Below are 9,735 nucleotides of genomic sequence, written 5' to 3' on the forward strand. Positions count from 1 at the left end.
ATCAGCCCTATGGCTGTTGTGATTCAGAGTCTCCTTCACAAGGCCCCCAGGACAAGGATACAACTTGGTCCATTCCCCCATTACTGGCCAAAGCAAAGCACTTGCACTCATTCCATGCGCTGGGGAGGCATAAGGCAAGGAAACATGATGGGTATTTTATTCTCTCTGTGCTCCAGAGAGAATAAAAGGGTAGCTCAGCAGCATATCAAGGCTCAAAATAATGTAGAGCAGCAAAACAGTGGGAACCAAAATCAGAGTGAGGACCAGATCCTTTTCCTGAATTGCATTGCAGGAGTGAGGGCTGGTGAACAGCCTACACAAATGCAGTCAGGGAAGTATTACGCAGTGACATTTTCTTTTATTCAGAGATAATTGATGATCAAGCCATTAGAGCAGAGATTAATGTCAAAGGGTCAGAGAAGATAGTCTAGAAGGGACCTTGAGGTCATCTAATCCATCCAACCACCCCACAAAGGGCTCATATGTGACAAGGTATTTAATTCCTCCAAAGGAAGGAGGAAGCTTCTCACCAATATTATAAACACAAACTTTCTTTGGGTGGCTACAAAACGCTTCACTCATTTTTCTCAAGTATAAACAATAGTCTCTTAAGGCACTATTTTTTTTCTCCCAGGTATTTTCAAAACAGAATCAAACTCTTAAGCGTGCCCATCAAAAGAGGCACTTTTGAATTCCAGACTGTTTCTAGCAAAATAATTCATCTCAGAGCAACCAAAACTCTAGGGGATTGTTCTTGCCTTTCTTTCAGGCTTTGTGGTCTGCCAAGAACTTTGAGCTGTTTTCATTTAAAAGAAAATATATATACATATATATTTAGCATTGCCAGGGGGAAAAAAAAAACAACAACACAAAAACACACAACTCCTTGCAAAGATCCAAGGATCATTCATTAAGGACAAGAGCTGCTTAGGGGATATGCTGGTGCACAATGCTTTGGTCTGCCTCCCGTTAAGCAACAAGGACACTCAAGGTATTTGTTCAGAAGAGTTCTGGTGCACTGTACACCTTTTCCTTGCCTGGTTCATGTGGTTCCTTCCTGTGCTGAGCCAGGTAAGCCTGTTAGCTGGGGGTTAATGGACCTCAATTCAGTTCCTTACTGAGCTTGACTGAAAGCTGCCACCTGACCATGCAGCTCTGGGATGACGGATGTGAAAGTGTAATGTGGTGTTTCCCTCCCATAATTAGAATTTCATCATGTAATAATAATGGGTAATGATTGATCGTGGCCCTTCACCGCTGCAGGATGTTGGTCGTTACGAGGAACTGATTGATCACTGGAGCTGCCATTTGGCCACACAGAGCCCTTCCACTGCCTTTTAGAAGGGGAATGTAAGTCTCTTTAAATAAATAAAACTTGAAAAGATCCCAGATCACTATCAGGAGACTCTTAGCCCATTCCTACACTCATTGCAGCAAACAGCAAAACAGAAGTTTGTTACTGAGCTGCTTCAAAAGGTATCACTGGGGTGCTAGGAGCCCACAGATCCTCCCCATGGTCACGTATCAGCTGGGGAGGCACCAAGCTGTAGGACAGCAGGGACTGTCCCCTTGGGCACAAGAAGGGCTTCTTCAGCTGGTGGCTCTGGCACAGGGGCCAGGCTTCTGAGCTCTCAGCAGGGCAGAGTTTCCATCCTCAAGTAGGATTTCTGTCTGCTGTAATGCTGAAATGAATGGTGGGCTTTCTGGGGGCAAGGACTGAGCATTACACTGAGACGCTACTCTTCCATCCCAGTGGGTCTCTGTGTGGCTGGAGACCTCCTGTACCAACCAACAGCCTCAAGGTTGCATCCCTTCCATCCTTTTCCACCCCCTTGAGGGATGCAGCAGTTTCTCAGGTGACTCAATGCACTGCTTGATGACAGTACGTTAATAAACAGCGATCTGCTGCCTGACAGGGACACAGCGCCTGCACTCTGCTAGCAGCTGCCAAGTGTTGTCAAGCAACTAACTGCCTGTAATTGAGCTCTCTGAAGTATCTGCCCTGAGGTGAGCCACGGAGAAATATTACAAATGAAGATAATAGATGTTTATGTCACACACACACAACAGGGAGCAGCAAGCTCTGATTGCTCACTTGATAAACTCACCTTCAGCAGTGGCTGCAACAGCTCTGCCCGCAGCTGGGTCCAGCTCCCTCTCCCTCCAGCCTTCATTCAATGCCTTGCCAATAGGAGTGAGCCTGCTCACTGCCCTGCACTGAGCCTTGCCTGCACAGCCACCCACATAACACCATCTCTAGTATCTTTATACCACAAACATTCATGAACTCCTTTAGATTTCCAGACAGGATTTGTTATCTGCAAGCATTCATCAGCACATCTGGAGGAGCGGGGCCGTTCATGTCACTAGCATTAATCAATACAGTTCCCTTGAAGCCAACACAGCCGTACCAACCTGCCTTTGCCAAGAATTAGTCAATCTTTCCCAGCTTACAAGCTCTTCCTGAACTCATTGTTTATTCCCAGGACATGTCATTATTTACTCTTTTAAATAGGAGAGTGAAGGTGGTGAATAGCAAAGGAGATGCACATGCATTGAGCTGTAATAGCCAAGCACTGCTCCAGAATGTCATCAGCATAAGTGAAGGCAATGCCAAGAGCTCTGCTTTGGGGATAGAAACAAACCAGAGACTTGCAGGCAAGGTCAGCAGCTTGCCAAAAATATCCAAACAACCAAGGAACAAAAACCAGACCTCCCAAAAGGCAGGATTTGTTTCCTCTTTATAGGTGACCTCCTAATAGGGTCATGGACTTGGGAGGAATCGGAGAAACAAATCAAGCACCTGGAGTTTAAATGTCTGAGGTAACACATGCAGAAGTGATCTGTTCTGAAGATCACATCCCAATTAGCTGTCTAATTACCCCAAGTGTCAGTGTGAGCAAAGTGATTGATATCTTCAAGACAGACGCAGGCCACAGGAACCTGGTTTCCATTGGCTTTCCATAGGGAATACCAAGTGCCCGAGCTGCTTTTGAAAATAAGATTGAACAGAACTGGGGGGAAAATAAAAGTGCTTGAAGTCTTTGCAAAGTGCCCATGCAATGCCAAGTGACACCCAGAAAACCAAAGTCTCCCACCACTCTCCTTCCTTGAGAAAGTCAAGTCCTTGGAAGTGTTGCAGCTTCTCAACTTGGTTTTCTCCATCTGCAGTGGCTTCTGGGCTTGATCACCTGTGTAGACTCCAGCAAGGACTGCTGGCTTCATCTCTGCAGAGCTGCATGTGGACCAAGAGCTTGTTCCTTTCAGTGGGGGCTCTTCCTGGGCTCTGCACAGGCAGCACATAGATGTGCTCTCCTTCCACTACCGCTCCCATCCTTGTGTCCCAAACCAATTGCTTGGACAGGTCCCATACAAAGCCTGAGCATCACCCCATCCCACTGCACGAATTGCATCCTTCTGGCTGTCTGGAGGCAGTTATACACTGTTGATACACAAATACTGAATGTTTTCCAGCACAACAGCTGAGTTTCCAAGTGCGCTCCCAAACAAAGCACTGTAAAACAAACACACAGAGAGGAAGTGTAACGAGATCCTCGTGCTCTATCCCCCCCAGGGCTGGGTGATGTTAGCCCCACATATGGCACATGCATTTCCTAAGGCCTGACAGCCAGCTGTGTTTCTGTACAACCTCTCTGGCCAGGCCAGGGATGTGGAATAAATCAAATCCCACCAGTACCACAGGGTGGGATGGAGCAGCAGGAAAGTACCGCCTGCCCAGGTATTTCCCTTAACAAAGTTGCATTTGTAGTTGGCTTCAATTCACTTTTTCCAGTGTTTTCTTGATTTAAGAAAGCCAAGAGCAATCTGGTAGCACTGGGTAGAACAGCTCCACCTCCTCTTGGTCAGCATCTACCCAGGCAACAGTGATAGAATAAGAGGAAATGGCCTCAAGTTGCCTCAAGCCTACCACAAAAAGTGCAGATTGGGCTGCCTGGGGCCTTTTCAGTTTTGCAGTTAAATGTCATACACCAGTGTCCACCTGCCTTATGGTCTGAAGCCATGTGAGCATGATGAATCTGCTCACTCACCTTCCTGCTCCTTCTTGAGCCCAGCTTTGGGAATTCAGCATCGGAGACTGGTTGATTATCCAGGAGAACATGGATGGGAAGATCGTGGTAAATCCACACCAGCTGTAATTCCACTTGAAGGCTGTTGGTGAAGCAGTAGAGAAACGCTGAGCTGTTGGCGACTTCTCTTATCAGAAGGCACTCAGAAGCACTATTTCAGTCCTGATGAGAGCTTCAAGAGCTCTGCCTAGACAACCCTGCCTATGCATTGCCTAAGCGGGCACGACCCACTCAGTTTCAGAATCATTGGACATAAATACCTCTAAGCAACTGCAGCCCATGTGAAGGGCACAGAAAGACAATATCTGCAGCATCCCTTTACACTCCTACCTCACCATTTTCCCTATCATCCTTCTGCCATCTGGTATTGCCTTCAGCTTCCTCCCCAGCTCACTCTTTGAAGGTGGAGGATCCCTGCCAGCTGGGGCTGTGCCCACACTACTGGAGCACTGCTTGCTGCCTGCCTGGGGCAGCTGCCAACCCAGTCACCCCGCAGCAGCCCAGGCTGGCTGTTAACCACAATTCCTCCCACACCAGGTTGCTCTCAGTAACCGTGGGTTGCTCTGCTTTTGCACAGGTTGGAAACAAAGGGGTTTATTAGAGGGTTCAGGCCAATGTATGGAAAGCATCGAAGACTTGGACGTCTGTCTTTCTGGATTAGCTGAGTTTCTTCAATCTGCAACTGAGACTGGAAGTTTCAGAAGGAGTATTTACTCATCATTTTAAGTTATGTTCAATCTGCCTTTGCCAGAAAAAGGGCTCAGATGGACACGGAGAACACAAACCTTTAAACTCCAGATTCAGCACTGCTCACCTGTAAGCAGCAGAACAGAGAGCTCCCTGGTTCTGGGAGCTGTATGGGGTCAGAGTTGGGATGCTGGCTGCAAACTGTATGTGTCATCCAAACTAAGTTCTGTATGGGAACTCTAGGGACTGGGAAATGAGCTACTCTTCAGATAACAAATCCTTATAGTGTATGTACGTGTATATACACACCCACACACAGGTATAAAGATGTGAACAAAAGCAGTAAACCAGAGTGACACTTCCAATAATTAAGACACACATGCTTGGGACAAAGTTACACACAACAGGTGGAGGGAGCAAATTTAAAGCCTTGGCATCAGCTTGCATCCATGAGAAGAGCCAGGATGCTTTGGGAAACAGAAGAGTCAGAATTGTTGCTTGAAAGGCACTTGATAAAATTACCTGCAAAGCGCAGGAAAATACCTTCAAAAGCCAAAACCCAACTTTGTACCAGAAGAATAGGTCTAAGGGAGTAGGGCCAAGCCGAGGTTATGAGGAAGACGTGGGGTAAAGCCCACCAGGATGGCTGGGAGAAAGCTACAGCCCTGCCCCAAAGCCCCAGTGGGCTCCCTGCCTCCTCCCACACACACCACAGAATTACCCAGGGATGCTGCTCTTATTAAAAAGAAAATTCTTTGCTTCGATGCCAAAGACTTATATAAAAAATAATTCATGGTCAGATTAATGAGAGAGAAAGTCATTAGAAATCAAAAATGAGATAATTCTGCTGTAGACATGAGCGATGGTGAGAAATAAATTATATTTGGCTGACATGACTTAATTAGTTGGATACATGGCGCTTTCTTAAATTTGCTTCAGTGAAGCTTTTAAGCTTTTGACACATAAATTCCCAGCTAAATAACCTACATGTCAAAGCAGCCAGTTGCATCTTCCCTGCCAAGAGATTTTTGATCATATTACTTTAAAACTTGATTCTTTTGTTCGGGGTTTTCGTTGTTACCAGGGCATGGCAAGTAACCAAGAGCCGGCTCTGAGTTGGTTCTGAGGACAGCTGGTACTGGTGTCCTCCCAGCAGCTCCTGGTGGGATGGGAAGAAATCAAGCCAAGACAAATGGCAATAGCTCCATTGCTGTGAGCAGCCTGAATAACCAGAAATACTTTGTGCTGCTGCAGTGCTTCTCATCAAGCACCTCAGAAGACTTCAATGAGCACGAATTAAGCCTCACAATTATAGCTGACTGTATAAACAGTTGCAAATATTCCTCAAGGATGCTCTTCAGTTCTGAGCTGAATCATTACAGCGATAGTGGCTGACTTCAGCAATCCTATTTAAATCCCATTTGTGGAAGCAGAAGTTGGGATCTAGGAGTCACAGAGGACTGCAGCAGCAAATAGGTTGGTTGATGTCCCTGTCTCTAAACTCTTCTCACCAAGCTATTCCACCTTCAACACCAGTTGAATTAGTGCACAGCACCCTGCAATGATCTGCAATGCCCCTCTTAATGAAGTTACATCACCCTCATGTTGGGGAATCTTGGTTGGCCCAAAGCTCTGCAAACTCACTGTGGATGTGAAGTTTTATCCCAGCCAAAGGTACCAAAACTAATGTTCAACACAGGGATTCCTCCCTCCAATAAAGAGGCCATTAAACAAGGTGCTGAACACTTGTCCCCCATAGAAACAGCTGAAGGATTTATTACTAATTTATTGTTATTACCTTTTTGAATACGTGCATTAAGAAAAGAGTTAACACTGTGATTCTTAACCACAGAGATAAATTGGAGGATAATAAAGAAGAGCTTTATTTAAAGCTATTAATTCAGATCTAGTGGCTAATTGAGATTTTTCTTTGAAGGGGAAGAAAAACACAGGTAATTGAGGAAGAGAAGCAAAGCAAGCCCTGTTGTGGTTCCCTGGTGGCTTGGGAACCAGAGCCACCAACAGCTGGGGATGGGAGGTACACAATGCACACCAAACCCAGAGAAAACACTCATAGCAGTGATCTCTCCTTGAAGCCAGGCCAAAGTAAAAAGCATCTCAGTCTTCAGGGTTACCTCAAACAGATCATTTCGGTCCCAAACCCAACAACATCAAGCTCCCCAAGAAGTCCACACTGACCTCATCAGTGCTTTTGTTAAAGCAGACTCATCTCTACAAGCTCCACACCTGACTTTTGCACCTTGCCCATGTGAGACAAAAGTAAACCCACCCTGATAACCACCATCATTAGCACCAGTCTTTGAGCCTCACCTTGTTTCTCATCACATCATTCCAGCTCTTCAAGAGCTTCACTCCTTCTAGAGAGGTCCCCAGAGCCACCAGAAGACTTCAGGTTTCCTCCTACCTTCAGAACTTGATCCCAGAACTCTTTTACCATTCAGGAGCACCTGGCTTTGAAAAGGACCCAGGTGAGGTGGAAATGATGTAATGAGCTTCTCAGCTCCTCCACCTGAGGTCAGCTCTCAGCACAACCTGAAGCAACACTCAAGAAGTATATGGGACTTTTGAAGTAAAATCTACACTTATTATTCATCTTAAAAATGACTCACCTATAGTCTTAGCGTTGCCTGAGGTTGGGAGCAGCTGATTAAAATCCTGACAAGCTGGAGGCTTACGGGTCAAATTCCTCTTCAATCGCCTCATTGCACCCTGTGCGTAATTCTGACTTATTCCATGTCTCTGAAAAATGGGCAATCTGAGAGATTCCATCAATTATTCTGCACCGGATGCAAAGACTTGCTAAGAAAAATTAAATTATTTTAATTCAGTTTAGTTAAGTGGCAATTGCTCTGTTACATAAATCTGCGCTGCTCTTTAGGAGCTGCTTTCTATAGCACTGGCCTGGGACTCCTCTGAACTTAATGAAAATGAATTTTTATGTCTTAAAGTGCTGAGTGTGTAGGAACAGCAGCAACCGCTGGCCCTAGAGGTTTGGACCAGCATCAGCACAATGACTGCAAAGCTTCCCCCACCACTACCAGCCTGGAAGGAACAAATCCATCCTCCAGCATCCCAGCACAGGAGGATGGCCACCATCCATCCATCCAATGTGAGCACCCAAGTCTTGTGGTGGGGCTGAGGTCAAGCCTTGGCTCTTCATCCCCCAAATCACATTTGTATGAGATGCATTGGATGGGTCAGACCTGCCCACATGATGAGACAGAGCAAAACCGAACCCAAGGATGCCTCCAGCTCCCAAACATGGCTCCTTTACATGGCACCAGCAATGCCCAGCTGGGGAGCCCCCTCAACCCAAATGAATGCAGCTTCGCCCATCGCTTGGTAAAATAGAGTTTTTATTTGTTCATACAAATAGTATGAATTATCAGAGCTTCGTTTTCCTAGAAACATCTTTCTCTGTGTAAAATTAATTTGTGTTTGTACAGAGCACAAAAATACTCCATTTACATTTTTTAATCATTTTTTTTGTGGGGATTTTTTTTTCTTTTTTTTTTTTTAATTATTATTATTATTTTTTTATCATTATTTTAAACAAACGGGCTACTCTACAGTACCGTGTTACAGAGAATGCATCACTAATACCTGTACTGCACTTCTGAATACAGGACTGAATGAAACTCAGCCATAAATTAATGTTACAATGTGAAGGAAAAAAGAAAACAACAACAAAATAAACCCTTCTAAACACACCTCCAAACTTCAAACAAACAAACAAACACCAAAGGTTTTGTTTTTAAATGACGACAGCTGAACTCATTCCAGTATTAGCAACCGGACATACAGCATGGGGAGTTCACCTTTATTGTCACACTGTCAGGTAAGGCCTTTATAGTGAATGAAGTTTACTAACAGACTTCATTACAGAGGGTATCGAGGCAGGGCTGTTTGCTCACAGGTAGAAGTGTTATTATTCACCCTCTGTATTTCTGCTCTTCTACAAGATTGCTTCATGGGAGCCTTTTGCAGCAGGGTTGGATAACACAAATGAAGTCTGAGCTGTGCCACGCAGCTGAGGAAGGCATCGGGATATTAAGTTGTATCCTAGAAGAGAGAGGGGATGCTGAATCTTCCAGCACAAAGAACAGGCACATGCACCCCAAAGGGAAGCACAGGGCAGGGAAGCCACAGAGTGGGAGCTACTTGGGGAAGGCATGCTTTCTCCTTCTGCACCTTGCATAAGCTTGTAGGAAGACTGAGGATTTTAGACCCCCTCATCACTCTTTTCCAGCACCAAGTGTTCCCTTCTCACCACCTCACCCTCTCCATGCAGTTCCTTCTCCCAGGCAGACATGAGACCTATAATGTCAGTAGGGAACAGAGCCTGGCTGGGCACCAAAGCCCCCAAATGTGCATAGATCCAACCACCACTGTGGGTTTCAGCTGTGTTTGTGGGACAGCGGGGTGTGCACTGATAAGTGCTAAGTGATGGGCCCCACACTCCCATTGCTTTGTTGCCAGAAATGGCTTGGTGCAAGGAGGAGAAGATTTGCACCCCATTCTCTTTTTGTAAGAAGACGTATTTAGAGGCAACGTCCACATAGGGAGCTGGTCCTGCCCACTGCAGGTTTGCTACCTGGCATCATGTTTGACATCTGCCATTCCTTGAGGACATGCACATGGGGTGTGAACCCCACACACCCCACCAGCACGGACACGGTACCCAATGGAACACTGCTGTGTCAGCCCACAGCCCACACAGCTTCACCACAGCCCTGCAGGTGTTCAGCTGAGCTAACAGAACAGTAACAAGGCATTGGGCACACACAGCCATTCCCAAAACCTCCTGAGCATGCAAAAACACACTTGGAGCTTTCGGGAGAGACCCTGCCAACCTGTTCTAACATTCCAACACACTCAATTCCACTTTTGGGAAGGATTTCCAAGTCATTGCACATGGCTTGACAGTGAGGTGCTCAGA

At 45.9% G+C, this 9,735-nt stretch overlaps 1 long non-coding RNA gene across 1 annotated transcript; it reads right to left on the reverse strand.

Annotated features, from left to right (window-relative positions):
* Nucleotides 1-3,301: 3,301 nt before the first annotated feature.
* On the reverse strand, nt 3,302-7,576 carry LOC107322104. The gene is made up of 3 exons (XR_001558810.2): nt 7,107-7,576; nt 4,050-4,170; nt 3,302-3,514 (listed from the first exon to the last, which is right to left on the reverse strand). It is a non-coding gene; the product is annotated as an uncharacterized LOC107322104 (long non-coding RNA).
* Nucleotides 7,577-9,735: the final 2,159 nt, after the last annotated feature.

The sequence above is a fragment of the Coturnix japonica genome, chromosome 18 (genome assembly GCF_001577835.2).
Source record: "Coturnix japonica isolate 7356 chromosome 18, Coturnix japonica 2.1, whole genome shotgun sequence".
In the NCBI taxonomy this organism is placed as follows: Eukaryota; Metazoa; Chordata; class Aves; order Galliformes; family Phasianidae; genus Coturnix; species Coturnix japonica.